General features: G+C 41.9%; 1 pseudogene; it reads right to left on the bottom strand.

Moving 5' to 3' along the window:
• Window positions 1-209: 209 nt before the first annotated feature.
• On the bottom strand, window positions 210-860 carry LOC101317041 (eukaryotic translation initiation factor 4E pseudogene; annotated as a pseudogene).
• Between the last annotated feature and the right edge of the window lie 24,721 nt (window positions 861-25,581).

The following is a 25,581-nucleotide window of genomic DNA, read 5'->3' as shown; positions in this document are numbered from 1 at the left end:
TAGCCAAAATTAAAAAAAAAAAAAAAATGTATATATGAACACAAAAGTATAAGACAAAGGCGAATGAGACTTCTCTTATATCTTAGCAACATTTAGATGGAAATCAAATTTAAATGCAGTCCCCTCTGCTTTTGAAGAGGCTTTGGTTCAGCTCCCAAATCTCGACTGCTTGACGCATTCTCACACGAGAATGCTCAGAAGGTGTCTTCTTAAACAGCAAACCTATTTTTAGTGCTGGAGCCGCTCTGAGTAGCTGTGTCTGCATGGGACTGGTAACCAATCACTGTCCTTGGAGGAAGTCCTAACCTTTCCTTGTCTCCCCTCCCTATATGTGTAACAGCTTCTCTGTTTTCACATTCAGTAGTCCACATTGCTATTTTTTCACCTTTAGCTCTAACATTAACAGCTCCACATACATCATCACTGTAGTCATCAAAAGATTCTCCAATAAGGCACAGCAGTGTCTCTAGCCGAAAGCAATCGAGGTCACTTGGTCTCTGCTGTTTGTTCAATGTAATTAGCCATCGTCCTCCTCGTTTGTTTTTCTCATCTTCCCACATAGGCTCAATACCATCCTTAAAAAGTGCGTAGTCACAGCCAGGCATTAAACTGCTAGACAACTGGATATGGGTGTACAGAGCCCAAAAGTTGTCAACAGTATCAGACTTAGAGATCAGCCGAAGGTTTGCTTGCCAAGTTTTGCTTTTATCATTTTAAAAACTCCAGAGTGTCCATCTGTTCTGTAAAGGATGTTTAATATAGCGTTCTGGGTTAGCAACCTCCTGATGAGATTCTGTTTTCTCTTCTTCTGTAGGTGGGGGATTAGGTGTAGGGGTGGTTTCCAGTTCCACAGTCACCATCTTAGATGGATCTCGAAGAGCTTGCTTTGAAGCTGGAGAGGTGGGATGGATTTAAATAGATGGACAAGAAACGGCAGAGCATTTCTGGCCAAGAGGAAAGAGACAGACTTGTTGGGGCTGAATGAATAGAGGTGCAGTCAGGGTGGGGATGAGACCTGCCCCGTTGCATCAGAGGCTGTGGCTGGGGAAGCAGCAGGCGATGGGGGGGGGGGGGTTGGGGAGATTGAGAGGGTAAAAGGGGTCAGAGGGCAAAGTATCATTAGAAGATGGCTGGAGAAGTTTCAGTAACCGAGCCAAGGGTCCCACTTGCTACTGTTTCTTCCCAGGAGGACTTGTTCTTCCTTGATAGGTTAGAGGTAGGACCAGGGCACCAGTTAGAAAGCTTGGCTTGGTCAGGCCCTGGTGCACATTGAAGGGGCAGAATTTAAGAAGAGTTATTCATCGTGGGCCCCTGTAACCCTTGTCCTTCTGTCCTTCTCTGCCCTGAACCATCAGCACCACCATCACCTCTGCAGATAACGCATCCCTCCAGTTCCCGCTCCGGGGAATGTCCGTGCCTGAGACCAGGTGCGTCAGAGAACATCATTCTTTCATGCTTTCCCAGATTTTCATGCTGTCCTAGGGACAGGTTCTCGAAAAGTGACTAAGCTTGAACATACGTCAAACCAGTTGCGTGAGTGTAAAGCTTGATTCAATTTGGTTTCACAAAGTGAAACACTATGTCATGTCTTGCCTTTTAACATTTTAGGGTTATTGGTGCTGCTTTGATCCTGAGCCAGGGTGGCCAATGCTGGGAGTGCATCCCCTCTGTCATCCCTTCAGAGCCCTTTGCTGTTTTGACCACACTGGCTTCCAGGGTGCCTTCCCTCCTGACCCAAGTTTGTTTTCATAGGAAACAGACCCTGAAGCAGGAATTGAGAGCAGGAGGTTCCCTGGGAGGGGTGCATAACCTTGGGCAAGGATTCTTCCCTGGCCAAGGGCAATTCCTGGGCAGGATTGTAGCTGGGGAATGAGACCTTTGAACTTGAAAGGGGGGATGGGGAGTGGGGGGGTTGTCTGGGCAGGACAGTGCAGCAGCCACTATAGCTCCCAGCAGCCAGCACTTGAGTTCTCTCAGCAAAGAGACCCTCAGGCTGCTGGACCCCCTTTGCCATTTCCTTCAGAAAGCCCAGAAGTACCTGGGAATCTGCATACCCCAGGGCAGCCGCTAACCAATGACGAACACAAACACCTGGCTTCCTTTACTACCATGGTGACCGTTCTGAAGTGTGACCCAAGTTTTCTCCAGAGCTCCCCACTGGGACTGAGCCATGGTCCCCTCCATGGGATGGATGCTTGCCTGATGTCCCCCTCTTGTTTCGTCCCCTTACCTCTGGGTCCCATGTCCCCATTCAGATAGTGCCTGGTTTTGTTTTGTTTTGTTTTCCTGGAAATGCTTCATAACAACTCACTTTCTCCTGAGTTCTGCGGTCAGCTTTGTCTGTTCTGGGGAAATTGATCCAAGACAACGGCTTTGTGACCCTTGAGTATGTTATTGAACCTCTCTAAGCCTCAGTTTCCTCATCTGCAGAGTAAGCACAACAGTGACAATGAACGTGTGGGATTGTTGTTTAAGCTATGAGAACACACCCAGGACAAAGTAAGTCCTGAGTAAAGACAGCTGTTATTAACTGAACAGTGATACTCTCCGGTTTTGGCTAGAAGAGCCAGATAGTGCCTCATTTTGGCTGAAAAGTGTGAGCTTTGCGTCCTCTATGGTTGGACTTGAAACTCCTTCTACACCTGAGGTCCTCTTTCCTCATTGTTTCAGCTTCCCTTGCAAGTATCGGCTGCACTTCTTTTTTTTTTCTTTCAGTGTGAAAGGAGGAAATCCCTGAAGGAAAGGTCCTGAGTGTTCTTTTGAGTTTCTGTATATTGCCTGTCCTGATAGCCTCTCCAAATAAAGAACCTCTTGAACTAATTAAGCTAATTGGAGAGGAAGCTGGCTCATTTTCACATGCTGCTCCAGGGAAAGTGCCTGATATTTAAGAATGTAAATTTCACTACGTTTTTAAACTGTGTTTTGCACTGAGGATCTTGGTGGTCCGGGTCTTCACTTGGAATTGGTGAGGAAAAGCAAGGGCTCGTCATCCCTAGGGTCACCTTCGCCCTGGATCCAGCTCTCCTGTCCCATCCTTGTTGACAGGGCCCGTTGCTCCGCCACCATGGCTGGTGCGGTGACCGGAAACCACATGGGGGACCCTTGAGAACTGATGGCTCCGCAGGACCACCCTTGGCTGCAGTCCTCAGTCTCAGCTGACTAGAGTGAGTCTGGCGTATCATTTTGAATTTGTCAAGGTGGCTCTGCTTGGTTGACTGTGGCTGCCTGAAGAGCTGTGTGAAAGAGGATTCCCAGTTCTTCTTTGGCTTCCGTGAAGAAGAGAGCAGAGATTATTAGTAACACCTGTTGTAAATATTGAGTAGGCAGTGATGGTGTGTGTTTGCGAGACTGGTGTAGAGTTACATGTTTCTGCAGAGATTCCAAGTTTTCTATGGGTAATAAAAGTTTCCTGTTATTTTATATAATACTATATTATATTTTGTATATTGTATTTTATTATAACTTGGAATATATTCAGATATATTCATATTTGTAATTATAACATATAAAGTAAAAATATATATAATATAAAATATATAATAACATACACAGGGATGTATCCCATATTTATATACATATATATATGAATCCCAAAAGGTGAGGAATATGAGTATTAGCATTCATCCCTTTTAACCTTCTTGCCAGCCCTCATTCTCCAATGAATTCAATTGTCAGCTAAAATGACCTCTCCTTACAGACTGTATTGACAACTTATTCAGTTTTGACAACTTGACAACTTATTCAGTTTTTCTGTGACTTGGTTTCCTCAGCTGTTAAATGGATGGGAGGGTCTGCCCCCCAGGGTTGCCATGGGAACTAAATGAGTGCTACATCTGCAGTACTCAGGGCAGTGCCTGGTAGGTAAGTAGACTGAGATGCATTAGCTCTTCTAATATTCGAATCACGTTACTGTGTATCAAGCACCCACTGTTTGCCACCAGGCAGTGTTCTGTGGAGGCTGCTCTTTAATCTCCAAGGCTGTCCACTTATCTCCCTTTTCAATCAAGAGTAGAAGAAAGTAATTTTCATTTTTATGTCAGCACTGCTGATTTTCTGATGAAGTTTACAGTACATAGAAACCCCAGAGAGAAGGCTTCTTCTTTAACAGTGCTGAGACCGAGGGAAAGAATACACATGACAAAGAGCCTGTGTCTTTTCCTGTAAGACCTGGAAGATGAAATTAAAGCTTAATCTCTTTTCCCCCCTTTACCATAATGTTGATGGAATTTAGCTATTAAAAATAACTCTTCATGTAACTTAGCTCATTGGGTTTTCTCATGTTTAGATACAGAGGACATTGTTAGCTTTGCCTTTGCAAAGCAGGGTGGGCTTATGGAAAGAACCAGGGTTTTGGTGTCAGATAGAGTTGGACTCAGCCCCACCATGAGCTGTCTGACACTGTAAGCAAAGTGACTTGACCTCACTAAGCCTCCTGTCCTCAGCTGTAGAATGGAAGAGTAGCCAGCCCCTGCCATTCGCTGGGTCTCTGCAAATTCATGCTTCAGAGCCCCCTGTTCGGCGAGGGTTACACATTATAATGAGAGTCCCGAGGTCGTGCAAACTTCTAAAGTGCCTTCTGAATCTTCAGAGAAGAAATTAAATTATATCTAGCTGGTCTCAAATATAATGTATCATTGTTATAAGCCTTTGAGCGTTTGAGCGTCAATAAACCTGTGTAGGCTGATCTGGTAATTTTGTTCAGATTATGGGGTCATTCCCAACAAAGGGAAGGTACCATAGCCCGCGGCGGCTGGCTGCTGGATAACAGAATTCTTTTTCCCCATAGAACCACTGTGAGGCCTGGATTAGTGGCTCAGCATAGGCCACAAATGCCCACTCAACACATAAGGCCCTTGGAATGTACAGTGTAAAATTCACCTGCACTGGGCTTATATAATTGTCAGTGTACTTAAGTTAAATTCTAGCTCTGTCACTTGCTAGCTTTGGGATCTCAGCTTCTCTAAACCTTAGTTTCCTCATCTGCAAAATCAAAATGAAAATGTCTTCTTTGTGGGGTTGTTGGAGAGACGAAGTGATGTCTGGCCCACAGTAACTGTTCCATCCGTCGTTCTTGGGCCTACTCTTCTACCATTGTTACGCTTATTTGGACCAAATATATCAACATTTCTGTGGAAAATGGATAAGGTGAATTCCAACTCCAGATTTTAGGAACACATCATCCTGCACGGTGTTGCTCTGAAAGCAGTGTTCTTTTTTTTTTTTTGCGGTACGCGGGCCTCTCACTGCTGTGGCCTCTCCCGTTGCAGAGCACAGGCTCCAGACGCGCAGGCTCAGCGGCCATGGCTCACGGGCCCAGCCGCTCCGTGGCACGTGGGATCTTCCCGGACCGGGGCACGAACCCGCGTCCCCTGCATCGGCAGGCGGACTCCCAACCACTGCGCCACCAGGGCAGCCCTGAGAGCAGTGTTCTCCCGGATCTTGGTCTCGGATGGTGGCTCCCCCTGTCTGGGGGAAATGTCCCAGGGGAGCTAAGTGTGGGGGAGTAAAAGAAGAGGGTGGGGATTTCAGGATGTAGACGTTTTAGGTGGCCTGGCCAGGTAGGGGGAGTACCCTTGGGTTGAATCTGAGTGTCACTTCAATCCCTGCCTTTCTCCTTCACCAGCCAGGATGCTAGATGGGCTCCTCCCCAATCCTCCATGAGAATTCTGCTCGGCTGGAGCCTAAGAAAGGCACTCTCAGGGTTCCCTGCTGCTCTCGTGCTCCTCATACAAGCGCTAGGCTCGTTCAAGGTTTCCTTAAATGGTTTTACTTTATAGTAAAAAAAACGTTTTCAGGTGATATCACTTATGTAGAATCTTAAAAACTCAGAAATGAACTTATTTACAAAACAGACTCACAGAAATGAACTTATTTACAAAATAGACTCACAGAAATACTCACAGACATAGAAAACAAACTTATGGTTACCAAAGGGGGAAGGGGTGGGGGGAGAGATAAATTAGGAGCTTGATATTAACACATACACACTACTATATATAAAACAGATAAACTACAAGGACCTACTATATAGCACAGAGAACTATATTCAATATCTTGTAATAACCTATAATGGAAAAGAATCTGAAAAAAATTATAAATATATGTATATATTTATGAATAAATAAATATAGCTGAGTTACTTTGCTGTACACCTGAAACTAATACATTTTAAATCAACTCTGCTGCAATTTAAAAAATGTTTATGTTTATTCTAAAATTTACATATGGTAAAATTCACTCTTTTAGTGCATCGTTTTATGTGTTTTGACAACTGCATAGAGTCTTGTCACCATCATCAAAATCAAGGTACAGAACATCACCCCCCAGAATTCCCTTTGGCAGTCCCCTTGGTATTTTACACTCCTGATGAAAAACAAAATATCAGGCAGAGGGGAGTAAATAACTTTTTTTGCAACTTGCCCTTTACTCTTTTCTCACACAGATTCTTTTGAGGAAGACGGAGTTCCCTCTAAGAGGCTGGTGGGCCACAGAGGACTGTCCTGTGGGAGCCCAGTGCTTTCTAGGCTCTCCGAGATCTCTCATGGCGACCAGAGCGGGGGTGGGGGTTCTGAAGCATGGGACTCCCAGGGCCTGGGGACCAGCTTGATCAAGGAGACCACTGGGGCTTAGATTAAGGGAGCTAGGGGTACCAAAGGAAAGCTCTGAGAATTTTTCTTCCCTTGCTCTGTCACCACACACCTGCCTGCCATGAAAAATCCTGGGCTGTAGGGTAATGAGCTAAAAAGCGAAGACTAGCTCAGAGCAGAGGATACAGGAGTAAACTGGCAAGAGGGAATAGGATGGGAGAGGAATATTAGGTGTCTGAACAAGAGAGCAGAGAGAAGTTCCAAGGTTGTTTTCGGAAAGTTTTCCATGAGGACCTTACTGGCCCAGAGTCCTCTTTTTGTGAATGAGAATAGGTAGCCCTCTTATCCTTCTGCAGCTCTGCTCCCACAGATAGCTGAGGGGTTTGTGCCCCCATGCACCCTTCAGCAGGGCATCCTTGAGCAGGACATCCTGGTGAGAACATCCATTGCAGTTCTCACACGAATCAGGCATCTGTGTTCAATGAATCCTTCCCCGATAACCCAGGATAGCAGAAATGTTGCTGAATAAGAAATGATTTGTGGAAAATGCACTGGCTTCAGCCATCAGACTTTTTGGCAGAAATATTAAAAATGCAGGTAAAAATGTTCCGTTAGGACCCTGGCTGTCCGTATGTCTTGGTGAGATCTTATTATGGAATGTGTGGTAAACACTCGGGCTTCAGGAGCTAGCAGCAGTTCGCTGCCTTTGTGTTTCACATTTCAGTAAAAAATATCAAATGTCAAAATGCACGTCACTGTCTAAATAAAATTGTACACCAAAGAATGGGAGGAATGCTGCTGTTGAGTCATGAGATGTCACGCCTGACAGGAATGCTGATGTCTTAAATGGGCGGCTGATGAGGACAAAGGGGGGAAGTGGGAATATTTTGCTGGATGTGAGATTGGGGATCTGTGTCTGGCAGTGGTGAGTTTTCCTCACCTGTGATAAGATCACAGCCTGGATCGGAGTTCCGTGTGTAAGTCATCTCCATCCTGGGTCTGGGTGCAGCATCCCATAGGCTGGGAATATGGACTAGTGTTTTATTTCTTCATCTGGAAGCCTTGAGAGTGTTTTAAGTTTTTTTTTTTTATGGTCACATAATTTTATTATTTTAAAAAATTAAAATTTTTTTATTTTCTTATACAATTTTTAAATGTGACCTTCCATTTACAGTTATTACAAAATACTGGCTCTACTCCCTGTGTTGTACCATATATCCTTGTAGTTTATTTTATACCTAATAGTTTGTACCTCTTAATCCCCTACCCCTGGATTGCCCCTCCCCACTTCCCTCTCCCTACTGGTAACCACTAGTTCGTTCTTTGTATCTGTGAGTCTGCTTCCTTTTTGTATATTACCTAGTTTGTTATATTTTTTAGATTCCACATATAAGGATATGATACAGTATTTGTCTTTGTCTGACTTATTTCACTTAGCATAATACCCTCCAATTCTACCCATGTTGTTGCAAATGGCAAAATTTCATTCTTTTTTATGGCTGAATAGTATTCCATTGTATATGTATATACCACATCTTCTTTATCCAATCATCTGTTGATGGAAGTCAACAGATGCTAAGCTAAGCTTTTTTTAAAGATGATGATTTCCCTACCCGGGCTCTTTGGTGGGGCTAATGGCGGACTCTGGGAGGGTTCACGCCAAGGAGTACTTCCCAGAATTTCTGCTGCCAGTGTCCTTGTCCTCACTGTGAGACACAGCCACCCCCCGCCTCTGCAGGAGACCCTCCAACACTAGCAGGAAAAGAGGAAACTTCCACGAGCCCTTAGGTAGCCTCATCCACCAGAGGACAGACAGCAGAAGCAAGAAGAACTACAATCCTGCAGCCTGTGGAACAAAAAACACATTCACAGAAAGATAGACAAGATGAAAAGGCAGAGGGCTATGTACCAGATGAAGGAACAAGATAAAACCCCAGGAAAACAACTAAATGAAGTGGAGATATAGGCAACCTTCCAGAAAAAGAATTCAGAATAATGATAGTGAAGATGATCCAGGACCTCGGAAAAAGAATGGAGGCAGAGATTGAGAAGATGCAAGAAATGTTTAACAAAGATCTAGAAGAATTAAAGAACAAGCAAACAGAGATGAACAATACAATAACTGAAATGAAAACTGTACTAGAAGGAATCAATAGCAGAATAACTGAGGCAGAAGAATGGATAAGTGACCTGGAAGACAGAATGGTGGCATTCACTGCTGCAGAACAGACTAAAGAAAAAAGAATGAAAATAAATGAACACAGCCTAAGAGATCTCTGGGACAACATTAAACTCAGCAACATCACGTGATAGGGGTCCCAGAAGGAGAAGAGAGAGAAGAAGGACCCACGAAAATATTTGAAAAGATTATAGTTGAAAACTTCCCTAACGTGGGAAAGGAAATAGCCACCCAAGTCCAGGAAGTGCAGAGAGTCCCATACAGGATAAACCCAAGGAGAAACACACCAAGACACATAGTAATCAACTTGGTAAAAATTAAAGACAAAGAAAAATTATTGAAAGCAGCAAGGGAAAAATGACAAATGACATACAAGGGAACTCCCATAAGGTTAACAGCTGATTTCTCAGCAGAAACTCTACAAACCAGAAGGGAGTGGCCTGATACACTTAAAGTGATGAAAGGGAAGAACCTACAACCAAGGTTACTCTACCCAGCAAGGATCTCATTCAGATTCGATGGAGAAATCAAAAGCTTTACAGACGAGCAAAAGCTAACAGAATTCAGCACCACCAAACCAGCTCTACAACAAATGCTAAAGGAACATCTGTAAGTGGGAAACACAAGAGAAGAAAAGGACCTACAAAAACAAACCCAAAACAATGAAGAAAATGGTAATAGGAACATACATATCGATAATTACCTTAAATGTGAATGGATTAAATGCTCCAAACAGAAGACACAGGCTCACTGAGTGGATACAAAAATAAGACCCATATATATGCTGTTACAAGAGACCCACTTCAGACCCAGGTACACATACAGACTGAAAGTGAAGGGATGATAAAAGATATTTCATGCACATGGAAATCAAAAGAAAGCTGAAGTAGCAATCCTTATATCAGAGAAAATAGACTTTAAAATAAAGAATGTTACAGGAGACAGGAAGGACACTACATAATGATCAAGGGATCAATCCAAGAAGAAGATATAACCATGATAAATATATATGCACCTGACATAGGAGCACCTCAATACATAAGGCAACTGCTAACAGCTATAAAGGAGGAAACCAACAGTAACACAATCATAGTGGGGGACTTTACCACCTCACTTACACCAGTGGACAGATCATCCAAACAGAATATTAATAAGGTAACACAAGCTTTAAATGACACAACAGACCAGAGAGATCTATTTGATATTTATAGGACATTCCATCCAAAAATAGCAGATTACACTTCATTCTCAAGTGCACACGGAACATCCTCCAGGATAGATCACATCTTGGGTCACGGATCAATCCTCAGTAAATTGAAGAAAATTGAAATCATATCAAGCATCTTTTCTGACCACAATGCTATGAGATTAGAAATCAATTACAGGGAGAAACACGTAAAAAACACAAACACATGGAGGCTAAACAATACGTTACTAAATAACCAAGAGATCACTGAAGAAATCAAAGAGGAAATCAAAAATACCTAGAGACAAATGACAATGAAAACACGATGACCCAAAACCTATGGGATGCAGCAAAAGCAGTTCTAAGAGGGAAGTTTATAGCTATACAAGCCTACCTCAGGAATCAAGAAACATCTCAAACAATCTAATGTTACACCTAAAGGAACTATTGAAAGAAGAACAAACAAAATGCAAAGTTAGCAAAAGGAAAGAAATCATAAAGATCAGAGCAGAAATAAATGAAGTAGAAACAAAGAAAACAATAGCAAAGATCAATAAAACAAAGCTGGTTCTTTGAGAAGATAAACAAAATTGATAAACCTTTAGCCAGACTCATCAAGAAAAAGAGGGAGAGGACTCAAATCAGTAAAATTAGAAATGAAAAAGGAGAAGTTACAATAGACACAGCAGAAATACAAAGCATCCTAAGAGACTACTACCAGCAACTCTATGCCAATAAAATGGACAACCTGGAAGAAATGGACAAATTCTTAGAAAGGTATGACGTTACAAGACTGAACCAGGAAGAAATAGAAAATATGAGCAGACCAGTCACAAGTAATGAAATTGAAACTGTGATTAAAAATCTTCCAACAAACAAAAGTCTAGGACCAGATGGATTCACAGATGAATTCTGTCAAACATTTAGAGAAGAGCTAACACCCATGCTTCTCAAACTCTTCCAAAAAAGTGCAGAGGAAGGAAAACTCCCAAACTCATTCTGTGAGGCCACCATCACCCTGATACCAAAACCAGACAAAGATACTACAAAAAAAGAAAATTACAGACCAATATCACTGATGAACATAGATGCAAAAATCCTCAACAAAATACCAGCAAACAGAATCCAACAACACATTAAAAGGATCATACACCATGATTAAGTGGGATTTATCCCAGAGATGCAAGGATTCTTCAATATATGCAAATCAATCGATGTGATACACCATATTAACAAATTGAAGGAGAAAAACCATATGATCATCTCAATAGATGCAGAAAAAGCTTTTGACAAAATTCAACATCCATTTATAATAAAAACTCACCAGAAAGTAGGCATAGAGGGAACCTACTTCAACATAATAAAGGCCGTATGTGACAAACCCACAGCAAACATCATCCTCAATGGTGAAAAACTGAAACCATTTCCTCTAAGATCAGGAACAAGACAAGGATGTCCACTCTCGCCACTATTATTTAACATAGTTTGGGAAGTCCTAGCCATGGCAATCAGAGAAGAAAAGGAAATAAAAGGAATACCAATTGGAAAAGAAGAAGTAAAGGTGTCACTGTTTGCAGATGACATGATACTACACATAGAGAATCCTAAAGATGCCACCAAAAAACTACTAGAGCTAATCAATGAATTTGGTAAAGTTGCAGGATACAAAATTAATGCACAGAAATCTCTTGCATTCCTCTACACTAATGATGAAAAATCTGAAAGAGAAATTAAGGGAACCCTCCCATTTACCGTTGCAACAAGAAGAATAAAGTACCTAGGAATAAACCTAGCTAGGGAGACAAAAGACCTGTATGCAGAAAACTATAAGACACTGATGAAAGAAATTAAAGATGATACAAACAGATGGAGAGATATACCATGTTTTTGGATTGGAAAAATCAATATTGTGAAAATGACTCTACTACCCAAAGCAATCTACAGATTCAGTGCAATCCCTGTCAAATTACCAATGGCAGTTTTTACAGAACTAGAACAAAAAAAATCTTAAAATTTGTATGGAAACACAAAAGACCCCCAGTAGCCAAAGCAGTCTTGAGGGAAAAAAAACAGAGCTGGAGGAATCAGACTCCCTGACTTCAGACTATACTACAAAGCTACGGTAATCAAGACAATATGGTACTGGCAGAAAAATAGAAATATAGATCAATGGAACAGGATAGAAAGCCCAGAGATAAACCCACGCACCTATGGTGAACTAATCTGTGACAAAGGAGGCAAAGATATACAATGGAGAAAAGACAGTCTCTTCAATAAGTGGTGCTGGGAAAACTGGACAGCTGCATGTAAAAGAATGAAATTAGAACACTCTCTAACACCATGCACAAAAATAAACTCAAAATGGATTAGAGACCTAAATGTAAGAGTGGACACTATAAAACTCTTAGAGGAAAACATGGGAAGAACACTCTTTGACATAATTCACAGAAAGATCCTTTTTGATCCACCTCCTAGAGTAATGGAAGTAAAAACAAAACTAAACAAATGGGACCTAATGAAACCTAAATGCTTTTGCACAGCAAAGGAAACCATAAACAAGATGAAAAGACAACCCTCAGAATAGGAGAAAATATTTGCAAACGAATCAACGGACAAAGGATTAATCTCCAAAATATATAAACAGCTCATGCAGCTCAATATTAAAAAAACAAACAACCCAATCCAAAAATGGGCAGAAGATCTAAATAGAGATTTCTCCAAGGAAGACATACAGATGGCCAAGAAGCACATGAAGAGCTGCTCAACATCACTAATTATTAGAGAAATGCAAATCAAAAGTGCAATGAGGTATCACCTCACACCAGTTAGAAGGGGCATCATCAGAAAGTCTACAAACCACAAATGCTGGAGGGGGTGTGGACAAAAGGGAACCCTCTTGCACTGTTGGTGGGAATGTAAATTGATACAGCCACTATGGAGAACAGTATGGAGGTTCCTTAAAAACTAAAAATAGAACTACCATATGACCCAGCAATCCCACTACTGGGCATATACCCTGAGAAAACCATCATTCTAAAAGACACATGCACCCCAGTGTTCATTGCAGCACTATTTATAATAACCAGGTCATGGAAGCAACCTAAATGCCCATCGACAGACGAATGGATAAAGAAGATGTGGTGCATATATACAATGGAATATTACTCAGCCATAAAAAGGAACGAAATTGGGTCATTTGTAGAGATGTGGATGCATCTAGAGACTGTCATACAGAGTGAAGTAAGTCAGAAAGAGAAAAACAAATATCGTATATTAATGCATATGTGTGGAATCTAGAAAATGGTACAGATGAACTGGTTTGCAGGGCAGAAATTGAGATACAGAAGTAGAGAAAAAACGTATGGACACCAAGCAGGGAAAGTGGAGGGAGGTGGTGGTGGTGGTGTGATGAATTGGAGATTGGGATTGACATGTATATACACTGATGTGTATAAGCAACCATGTTGTTTATGGTTTCCTTTGCTGTGTATAAAAAAATAAATAAAACAAACAAAAAAATAAAGATGATGATTTCCTTTTTTTTTTGATACTCCATGACAGCTAAATTTTTGTGTACATAACAGTTTCTCAATATCTATGTCTATTGGGTTGATGAATATGTATGGCAATAACATATAACAAATATTTTTATTTTTATAAGTATTCCATAGCAATGCTAATTCTTCATCACTGTGTTGGTAGATAGTGTGGCTTGGAGGAAAGAGACCACACTTTGGACTTGGATTCAAATCTTTACCTTTTCTGCTTCTTACTATTTGTGCAACGTTAGGAAAAGAAAAGTTTTATGGGTCTTTTATTTATATCAGAGTTTACAAGGCCTGTAGGTTGAATGATCCTTTCCCCAGACGAAACTGAGTAGGATAATAACCTCTCTCAGTTAACATTAAACTTGGGGGTTGGATGTGGGTGTATGGGTCAGGATATCCCAGGTGATGCTGCTGTAACAAACAGCCCCATAGTCTCAGTGCCTAGATGAACAAAACTCCATTTCTCTTTGATGCAAGTTCTCTCGGGGTCCTGGTGGCATCCCGAGTGGTTCTGCACTTTGTGTAATGGAGGCTGCCTTCTATTTCCACATGAAGTCTCTTCCCTGATTACTGCAGCAAGAAAAGAGTGCTAGAACGTTCCACATCATCAAGTAAGTGCTCCAGCATGAAAGTGACAAATGCTGCTGCTTCTCACAACCCCTAAGCTGGCAGGCAGGTGGGAGTCAGGGAAGTGTAATCCATCCATCCAGAAGGGAAGGATAACTAGATATAAAAGGACATAAGATGCCTCTACCACAGTGCAGGAAGTCGATTTTTAACCAAATACATTAGATGTGTAGATCTCCAGAGAGCCAAATGGCTGATGTTTTCCAGAAGAATATTGGACTGTTGGTAATGGGATCAGACTTCCGTAATTCCAGAAATACTCTGCCACCTTATGACATAAGTAAGAGTTAAATTCTGTGCTTTTATGAACCTGGATTTTCACTTCTGTATCAGGCTTCCATTTTGGCCAGATTCTTTGGGGCAACTAGAAGACAGTGCTGTAGCTGTAACTTTAATGAAGTTATTTACCTTTTCTCAGGGGCTGTCAAATGAGATGGCAAGATTCGACTGTTCTGTGTCCCTCTGCTGCACTGTTGTGGCTTCTGTAGATGTTCATGGTCACTGTTAGCAGTCCTGAGAGATAGCCCTTCTGAACATAGAGAGGACTCTAAGTGCTAGTGTGGTCTTGAGCCTTTTCTGTTTTCTGCACCACTCGTAAGCACAAACCCTCTCTTCCTGTCTGCCTTTGTTTTCCTCAGAAATTTGGAGTTAGTGCTCTTGACAATAGAGAGCATCCGTTTTTTAAAAGTCAAGTGTATTGAGGTATAATTTCCATACAGTAACATTTTCCCTATTGAGGTATATGGTTCTATACACTTTGACAAATATATGTAGATGCATAACCACCACTGCAGTTGAGATGCAAGATATCTCTCCCTTTATCTCACTGTAGTCAGTCTCCATCTCTCACCCCAGTTTCTGGCTACATTGATTTGATTTCTGTCCTTAGAGTTTTGTCTTTTCCCGAATGTCGTAGAAATGGAACCATAGAGTTGGTCGCCTTATTTTTTCCTTAAAGAAGATGTTGGGCGTAGGCGTTTATTAATTAATTAATTTATTTTTGCTGTGTTGGGTCTTTGTTGCTGTGTGAGGGCTTTCTCTAGTGGCGGCAAGCGCGGGCCACTCTTCATCGCGGTGCGCGGGCCTCTCACTCTCGCGGCCTCTCTTGTTGCAGAGCACAGGCTCCAGACGCGCAGGCTCAGTAGTTGTGGCTCACGGGCCTAGTTTCTCCGCGACATGTGGGATCCTCCCGGACCAGGGCTCGAACCCGTGTCCCCTGCATTAGCAGACAGATTCTCAACCACTGCGCCACCAGGGAAGCTCGTGAGTTGGTCGCCTTTGAGTCTGGCTTCTTTTACTCAACATATTGCCTTTGAGAGTTATCCATGTTGTTGCAGCATCGGTAGTCTTTTATTGTTGAGTGGTGCTTCCTTGTATCACTGTTGGTTTATTCAGCGTTCATAGTCATTTGGCCTGTTTCCAGTTTGGGAGCATCAAAGGTTTTTAAGAGGAGAATTGAACTGTTTTATCATTTGAAGGGTGACCGTGTTAGGGAGTCACCAGTTAGGAAAAGGACCGTATATAAGGCAGTGGCTGTGGGTTCGAGGAGTTGTATATTGGCAGTCTTTATCTTAGGTACGTGAAGCCTTTTACACACAGGGAACTAGAGGCTCACGTGGCCACGGGGAGAGGAGGGGCGGGGATACAGGTCTGGATGGAGACCTGATGATCTCAGCTTGCAGCTCTGATCCAGGTAGCTCTCAGGTGTTCCTCTGGAAGCTACTCGCGGATGCTCCTCCAGGTGTCTCCGCCTGCAGAAGTAGTTCTCACTCTGTGGTCTCCCAACCTGCAGCATCCGTGTCATCTGGGCACTTGTTAGAAATTCATATTCTCAGGCCCTACCCCAGGTTGCCTAAGTCAGAGACCCTGGGGCCGGGGCCTCGCCATCTGTGTGTTAGCAAGCCTTTCAGAAGATTCTGATGCATGCTAAAGTTAGAGAACCATAGGTCTGTAGCATAAGTACAAGGAGTCCCCATGAAGCTCACCTAAGAGTGGCTTCCAGTCCAGTATTGACCCATGTGCCTCCATGTCAGTGCTCTGCCTTCCAAATGTCACGCAAGTGGCTCTCGTTGACTAAGTCTAATCAGAGACCTTATGGGGGAGGATATTATGGGAAATGTAGTTATCAGCTTTCTTCTGAAATACACACAGGAAGCTCAAAGAGAGTGGACATGATCGTAGGTTGATGAGGAACGATCTAGCACAATATGGGGGAAGTTGTGGAGTTAGCAAGACGTTTGAGTAATGGTTGGAGGTGGTGAATGACCGTGGGGCTTCTGCAGATGCTTTTCGCTTTAAAACCAGGTCCTCACTCCAGCTGTTCTTTCTTCTGCCTGGTTAGGTGGCGCCTCACTGAACTCTCATGTAAGTGAGCCTCAGTTCACATGTGGTGAAGTTAGTGGCTACGTGTGGGCATGTGCTACTTCCAGTCTCCGAGGCCATTACATCAAGTCAAACCCGCACACACTGGCGAGCTTGCCATTTCCAGTAAGCCAAGGTGGTTTCCTCCTGCCACATCAGTCACGTTATGTCTCTGGTTTTTCTGCTTGATATTTTAAGTCAAGGAGAAAGGCAAATAATATTTAAGGAACTTGTAAGCCAAGTGTGGAACCATTTTGCACAATTCATGGTCTTATTTAATGAGCTTTAGTACCACAGGATGAGAGTTGTTCCCAAAGGGCCTCAGTCAACCAGACTATTGAACAGAAATGCAGAATGTAAATTGGGTTTTGACTAAAATCATCCTGCTGTTACTTTTTATGGAAGCCATAATTTCTGGTCGAGATCAGGCATGTAGAAAACTGTCATTATAGCAATGCCTTACGGGATTTGACCAACAGCATTTGGGGCGCGAATGAATACTTGGCAGCGTGATTCGTACGCCACTTGCAGTTGTCTAGGGCTAAATATATATCACACGGTTCTTAGCAATGCTGCCTTCATGGCTTTGTGGATTCCACATACTACCTTTTAGATCCAGTATGCCTCATAATTATTTATTTATAATTTTAAAGCCAGAGGGAAGATGTATTTTCTTTCCATCCTCAGGGCGGATTTTTCTTTGAGGATGATGGTGAGATGTTTGGAAAACGTGGAGAAAAGGAAGACAAACCATGTAATATTTTCCTCCTGGTAACTGAATGTAAACAATTGCTCGAGATTGAATTTCTTTCCTCCTTTGTACTTCCTCCGGGGCTGCTCTGGACTTGGGAATTCAGAGTGAGGTTGGTAACCAGGTCAATACTTGCACAGCTGATTTGAGATATTACTTGCATGTTGATGATTCCAAAATTCCAAAGCTGCAAGTATGGGTTTCTGTGTGTGTGCTGGATGTCTTCATCTGAGGGTCTCATACACAGTTTGTGCTGGACCACACTGAGGAGACTGCTGTCTGCCGTACAGGTGCTAGTCTTCCCTTGCCAGCAGTAGTAGACATTTCTTGAGGACAGCGTGCTTTCATCATCATTCTCTTACAAGGCTTGGAGTGTAGTACACACTTAACAAATTCCTGTTGATTGGAAAACAGTGGTGGCAACAGCAAGTGGTGCATACAGGCGGGGCGCTGATGAGAATATTCACAAGGTGTAGGTTTATAATGTCTCCTGTAGCACACCTCTAATTGCCAGAATCCACGTTTAGCCGACAGCATCTTGGCCATTCCAGTGCCTCGTACTAAGAGTAGAAGGCAGTCTGGTACGTTGGAAAGAGCACATGTTTTAGCAGCTGTGTGTTCACATTCTGACTCTGCCCATTAGAATTTATTTAACGACTGACTGTCTCAGCTGTGAAACGAAGCCAGCAACATCCACCGTAAGAGAGTGCCTTGGAGTTGCTAATGTAAAACGCTTAAATGACGCCTAGTACTCAGTAGATGCTAAATAAACGATGACTTTGCTTGTGCTACTTCAAATCTGTGTGCTCTCTTGTGGTTAATAAGGGATCCTCCCGATCACTGCAAGAGCTTAGGGATGATTGTGATCTCCGTCTTGTAAATGGAGCCCTCAGCTGGTCAGTGGGGAGCTGGAACTAGGAACTGGACTTCTTTCTGACACCCAATCCTTTGCTCATTCCCTTGTTTTAAACTGTCAGCACTTTGCAGAAGCATCCTTATCCTACATCCAAGGCAGAATCAATTCCCCTTTTCTCCTCTCCTTGTAAAGTGCTTTGTATGTACTGTTACTGTGATATTTACCATATTACCTTGTGATTAGAGTTGGGTCTGAATTCTTGAAAGCCTGCGAGATCTTGAGAGCAGGACCTGGTCTGATTTTTCCGGGTGGGCACAGTGTCTGGCACATAGTAGGTACTCAATGCAGGTTTGTTGAATTAGGGAGGGGAAGAGTCAGCATGCAGCAGAGTTAAAAGATTCCCTTAATTAAAGAAGAAGGAGCTAAGAGCCTTGCTTGGGGTATTATTCCAAAGCCAGTGTGAGCTAAGGAGACAGGAAGCATCCATGTGAAGTAATGTGCACAGCCCACCCACTGAGAATGTTAATTATGTTTTCAAAGGAAGACAGGGAGCCCTGGTTGCTTTTAGCACGAAGCAGTGGGGAGAGGCAGGCCCAGGGAAGGAATGCTAAATACTTTCTCTGATTTGAGTTGCCAGCTCTCTGTGTAACTCTGGAAAGGGAGAGGATTCATGAAAAGGTAACTGTCATGTTTATTCATCTGGAGAGAGATTTCATCTCTGTTGTTCTGATGATGATTCCACAGGTACCCTTCTTGCCCAAGTATCTTTTTAGTACCACTCCTTATGACCTTGTCCATATCCTCTCCTGGTCTAAAGTACTCCCTATTCTCTAGAACTTGGCTCTGTCCGTGGTTCCTTTCCACTCTTGTATATGTTCAAACTGATTCGACATATTTTCAAGGAGAATTTTAAGATGCACTGTCAACATCTTAATGAGCTTAGTCTTTGACTTACTAATTCCACTTGTAGGAATCTCTCCTATAGAAATTCTCCTTCAAGAAAGTGAAACGTATAGTGCATGCATAGGCTTATGTAATAATAGAAATTAGAAATATCTGCAATGCTCATCAGTAAAAGATTACTTAGATAAATCTTGCCATAGCCGTTTTATGTAACTGTTAAAATGAATAAGGTCGATCTCTATGCAGGGATACAGTTCTATTATGTTGAAAAAGGAAGTTGTAGAATAATATATATTGTGTGGCCTATTTTCATCTACAGAAAAACCCAGAAGCACACGCCCCACTCATTCATTCAATAAATATTTATTGGTGTATACTGTGTGCCAGGAAGCACACAGAAGAGAAAATCTGCCTTTCTGGAGCTTACATTTTCATCCAGGGAAATTCATAGTAAACACAATCAATAGGAGTACCTAGTATGGTAAAATTTTAAGTAAGCATTAAGGAGAAGTATAGAGTGAACAGGTAAACCTCTGAGGCTGAATGTGGTGGGTCCTGGGGGAATGGGCAGGGCTTTCGTTTTCGACTTTACTTCTGTATTGCCCAAATGAGTATGTGTTAGTTTCATCATTTTTTAAGGGGAAGGGAAAGAGTTTCCCCTCTCCGCTACCTTCAACTTTTCTTATCCAGTGGGATGTTTCTGTTCCACTTTAAACACAGCAGTTTCTCTTGCGACTTTCCTCCCTTATCCTTAAGTCTCTCTGGTTACAGACCTATTCTTCTACCTTTCCCTTCATCCTAAGGTTTTGGGGAGAGTCATGGACATTCAGAATCTCTGATTTTTTACCTCCCATTTGGTCCTCTACCCAAGCCCACCTGGCCTTTTAGCCTCTGTGCCGCTGAAACTGCTCTGATTTCATCAGTGCCTTCTGAGGACACCCATCTCCTCCTATTTCTCTGGGTGGCTCTGCTCAGAGCCCTCTGGTGTTCCCCCCCCCCCCACTTCCATGAGCTCCTTCATGGTTCTGTCCTGAGGTCACTACTTTTCTCCCCTCTACCTGCCACATTCTCTCTGGGTGACCTCATCAACCCTCATCCTTCAATGGCCTGTTTTCTAATGTCTCCCAAGTTTCGAGCTCCGTTTGAACTTTCCTTCCTAGCTTTAGGCACCATGTGGCTGTCTCTTTGGGACTTCAAACTGAGCAAGTTTTTAAAACTGAATTTACATCCTTCCTCTTAACCTGCTCCTTCTCCTTTATTTTGTTCCATGGTTGGGGGTAGTATCATTTAACAGTCAACTAAGATTGAGAGCTGGGAGTCGCCCAGTGTGGAAATGTGTCCTCCTGATTATAGCCCTTAGCACCAGGCACCATATCCGGCCGGTAGGGGGCGCTCACTAAACGTTTGAAAGTAGGAAGGAGGGATTAACTGGAGCTTTGCGACAGAGATAACACCATGACTTGACCCCACTGTTTCATTTTCTTACTGGAAAGAAAGGAATTGGGTATTTCTCAGTCCCTTTGTATCTACGTGAGTTGGCATCTCTAGTTCTAGACAGTGGGGTGTGGGTGGTAGTGATGTTCATTACTTTCAGGTCTCGTCCTAAGACATCCCATGTGACCTTCCACATACTCTCTTACTATCCCCATCTGCATGGCTGGAAGCCAAGGGCTCCAAAGCTTAGAAGACAATAGCATGTAAACGGGAGGAACGAGATCTCCTCCCCATCGTTGCTTGGAAGAAAGCCAAGCAAGAGAGCCACTCCTCCAGGAGTGCTGACATTAGACTTTCATGATCAAGAGAGAAATTCTTACTGGGTTAAGACACCAGGGTCATAAGGTTGTTTGTGGTAGCAGGTAGCACTGATTAGAATAGGCTTCAAAATGCAGTTCTTCCTCTGGCACTTGACCATACAAAATTATGTTATTTAGCAAATATGTGTTATTTAGACACAAGTACAGTCACTTATCAGCATTGTATTTGACAGTTTGTGACACAGCCCCCTGTCTTAGGAATAAGTCTTCCATTTCTTTCAGATCTCAAGTTCTCACATGCCTTGAGTGTTGGGTTCATCCTCCTACTCTGTATACAGTGGTTGGCCCATTCCGCAGGCTGAAGTCAGGTTTACATTGACCTTCAAAATGCCCAGTGGCTGCCACTCTTCCCTAACCCTTACCAGATCTTTAGTCTCTGTTTCCTTGACCATTTCCTGAAAGACCCTTTGAGTTGCCCTACGTTTTCATACCCATACATTAGATATTGGTTTCCTTACGCTAAGTCCAGTGCTACTATTATACAACTTTTTGTCAGCCATTCGGGGGAAAAACTGTGCACCAGACAGAAAATAAATTGAATATGTGTCTGTGGTGTAGGGCACACCATGCATTACGAACTTGCTTACTCAACACAGCATGTCACAGTGCTCATTGGCTGAGAGTGTGTAGGGCCGTCTTGCAGGCTAGCTTTCCATTGGCCAAGGGCATAAAGCTGTGGTCGGAGCATCAGAAGAATACATATCAACAGTGTACTCTTACGCAGTGCTGTGTATGCAAACGATATGCATTAGGGTTCTCCAGAGAACAGCCATATACGAGGAGATTTATTACAGGAATTGGCTCAGGCAGTTACGGAGGCTGAGAAGTCCCACACTTTGCTGTCTGAAAGCAGGAGAACCAGGAAAGCTGGTGGTATAATTTAGTCCAAGCCTGAAGGCCTGAGAACCACGAGCCGTCGGTGCCCGAAGGCGGGAGCTCAAACAAAGAGTAAATTTCCCTGCCTCCACCTTTTTGTTCTATTCAGATCCTCAACAGGTTGGGTGATGCCCATGGGATGAGCGAAGGCAATCTTTGCTTAATCTACCAATTTAGATGTTAACCTCTTCTAGAAATACTCTCACAGACATATCTAGAAATCATGTTTTACCAGCTATCTGGGAATCCCCTAGCCCGTTCGAGTTGATATATAAAATCAGCCATCACACAGTATTCAGAAAATTATTTCAGAGGCAAACAGATGTTAGCTGGAGATAGAAGTATATGTGCCTGGTCTGCTGTACCGTCACAGCCAGGAAAGCTGAACTTGGCTGTGAATCCATATTGTAGGGGGTTCCATCTGGTCATGAATAGACTTGCAACAGGTCCTTAATAGTCTGAGAAAGCATTGGCACTTGAAACCAGGGGCGCCCTGTAGAGGGAAAGGTTGTCTGATTCCTAGACTACTTGTCTGCTCTTGAAGAATTTTGCCTTTGGTTAGCCTGGGAGCCCCAATGTGAGTTTGAATTTGAAGCATGAATTCTTAAAAAAGTGCATTTGTGTCGGCTTTGTGACAAAGATTTCTTAGGTCAAGGCCATGGCTTTAATGACTGAGTCTCTCTCCTTCCTGAATATCTCTTCCCATGGTGGGGATATGAGAGCTGTTATCACACATGTACTTTGAGTTTTATTGGCGTTACGAATGAATTTTGTTGATCATGGTTATTAGCAGACAGAAGGGAGATTTCTGAGCCTGACACCTTGCTAGATTTAACGGGTGCTCCAGGTTCTGTGCAGAAGTCTGAAGACATCTCAGGTGATCAAGACTCTCCCTACCTCTTTTCTCATCGTTTTCTCCTATGGATTGCCCAGCACCTCTCTGTATTTAATCCCAGACTATACATGATGACTCCTTACACCCATGATTTACAGCTTTATCTACCCATTTCCCTCTCTCCTTTGCTTTCAGTTTTAAAGTCTCTTGGATTAGTGGGACTCTAGGCAAACACTTATAACTCTACATAACAGGATTCTTTAAGAAAAAAGCCCACCTGTTTGGGTGATTTATATCGTCATCTTTTTGCTTAAGCATATCTTTTGAATTTTCTAAATTAAATATGCATTTTTTGTACTTTAAAAGCTGTTTTTTTAAAAAAAGATGACTTAAACTTGAATCAAGCTTATCAGAACTCTGAAAGACAGTCAAGGATTGATAGAAACCAATTGAATGCTTAGCCAGGAGAAAGGCCACTGAAACAGAGTAGGAGCTCCTTTTTTTTTTTTTTTTTGCATTTTTACTTAACCTTCCCTCCCCCGGCCCCTGGCACAGTGGTAGTCTTGAAGACAGCACCTTGTATTTCCAGTGTGAGTACATGATTCTGGAGGGAGCAGAGGGGTCTAGTCCCAAAGAAATTGTGCTTTTCCGTTTTGACCTTACTGGGGTTTCCTGTAGGATTGACATAAGGGGCTTCCTTTTGTTTCACCTAACTCTACCTGGGAAGAGTGTCTACGTAGTCTTCAAGGAAAAAAAAAAAAAAGGCGAAGAAATGAACAAGCGGTTGCCACCTGAGGAAAAAATAACAGTTGAGGAAAATGATAAACGCACTGAAATCCTGGAAAGAAAAGCCAGGGATTAACCTTTTGTGAAGGAAATAGGGGCTTTGAAAAGCTACCATGTATTTGGGCAACCCAGAAGGACATGCACATGCTCAGGGCAGGACCTATGCTCAGAAAAGACCTGAGAAGACTATAAGTTTTTACTCCTGGCTTGTTTTAGGATCAGAATAAGTGAATACTAAGGCAGAGTTGTAAATGGCCTGTGTTGAAGGAGTGCCTTGACATAAAGTCAACTTGCAAAGACCTGGAATATACTTTTTATTTTAACTTAAAATTTTTTTGAAATTTTTCCTATTCTTTTTCTTTCTCTTTGCACATCAGAATATCCAAAATGTCCACTTTTAAATGAAAAACGATGAAGCATACAAAGAAACAAAAAAGTATGAATTATTCACTGCAAAAAAAAAAAAAAAAAAGAACAGAAACTGTCCCTGAGGAAGCAGACATTGGACTTAATAGACAAAGACTTGTGTTGTTTTGTTTTGTTTTGCGGTATGTGGGCCTCTCACTGTTGTGGCCTCTTCCATTGCGGAGCACAGGCTCCGGACGCGCAGGCTCAGCGGCCATGGCTCACGGGCCCAGCCGCTCCGTGGCATGTAGGATCTTCTCGGACCAGGGCACAAACCCATGTCCCCCGCATTGGCAGGCAGACTCTCAACCACTGCACCACCAGGGAAGCCCTCGACAAAGACTTTTGATCAACTCTCTCAAATATTCTTGAAAAACTGAAGGAAACTATGGCCAAATAACTAAGAAAACCAAGAGAGCTATTTCTCAATAAATAGGAAATATCAATGAAGAGAAAGTATAAAAGAAAGTCAAATAGAAACTTTGGAGCTGACAAATACAATAACTGTAATGAAAATACTTACAACAGGGGATTAGGAATAGATTTGAACAGAAAGAATAAAGAATCAGTGAGCTTGAAGATATGTCAAATTAAATTGACCAGTTTCAGCAGCAGAAAGAAAAAAAAAAAAAGAGGAAAAATGAACAGAGCCTAAAAAACTTGTGGGACACCCTCTTACCTACACACACGACGGGAGTCCCAGAAGAAGAAGAAAGAGAGAAATGGTCAGAAAGAATATTTGAAGAAATAATGGTCTAAAACTTCCCCAAATTGATTTTAAAAGTATGAATCTACACATCTAAAAAGCTCAATAAACACCAAGTAGGATAAATCAAAGATATCCACATTGAGACACATTATAATAGCCAACTTCTTAGCAGAAACCATGAAGGTCAGAAGGCAGTGAGATGACATACTCAAATTGTTGAAAGATAAAAACTGTCAGCCAATAATTCTACATATGGCAATAATCTATTTCAAGAATGAAGGATAACTTAAGACATTTCCAGATAACAGAAGATGGAGTTTATTAATAGTAGACGTGTCCTATAATAAATGCTAAAGGAAATCCTTCAGGCTTAAATAAATGAACACTAGGCAGTAATTTAAAGCCATGTGAAGAAATAAAAAAAATTGGAAAAACGTTTATAAAAGATAAATATAAAAACCAGTGTTATTGTTTTTTGTTTTTTTTTTGGTTTGCAGCTCCTCTTTTTTCCCCCTATATTATTTAAAAGAGAAATGGGTAAAACAAAACTTATAAATCTGTCATAATGTGCATGTAATATATAAATATGTAATCTGTGACAATAGCAATATATGGGAAGAGGAACAAAGATATGTAGGAGTAGAGTTTTTATATATTATCAAACCTAAATTGGTATCAGTTCAAAAAAGTTACATAAGTTTAAGATGTTAATTACAAGTCCAAAGGTAACCACTAAGAAAATAATTTTTAAAAATTCAGGAACGAAATGAGAAGAGAATCAAAATGGTATACTATAAAAACCAATTAAAGGCAGTAATGGAGGAATTAAGAAACAAAGAAAAATATATAACATATGGAAAAGAAATAGCAAAATGTCAGAATTTCTTCCATAATTATTTAAATGTAAATGGATTAAACTTTCTAATTAAAAGGCAGAGGTTGGCAGAAAAGATAAAAAATATGATTCATCTATACATTGTCTACAACAGAATCACTTTAGTTCCAAAGAAAAAGGAAATTAAAATTAAAATGATGGAAAAGATATTCTATGCAAAGAGTCCATACAGTGGAACATTATTCAGCTATATACAGAGATGAAGTAATGGGACTTCCCTGTGGCGCAGTGGTTAAGAATCCGCCTGCCAATGCAGGGGACAC

This window comes from Tursiops truncatus, chromosome 10 (genome assembly GCF_011762595.2).
Source record: "Tursiops truncatus isolate mTurTru1 chromosome 10, mTurTru1.mat.Y, whole genome shotgun sequence".
Lineage (NCBI taxonomy): Eukaryota > Metazoa > Chordata > Mammalia > Artiodactyla > Delphinidae > Tursiops > Tursiops truncatus.
This window is presented reverse-complemented; position numbering and strand designations above follow the sequence as displayed.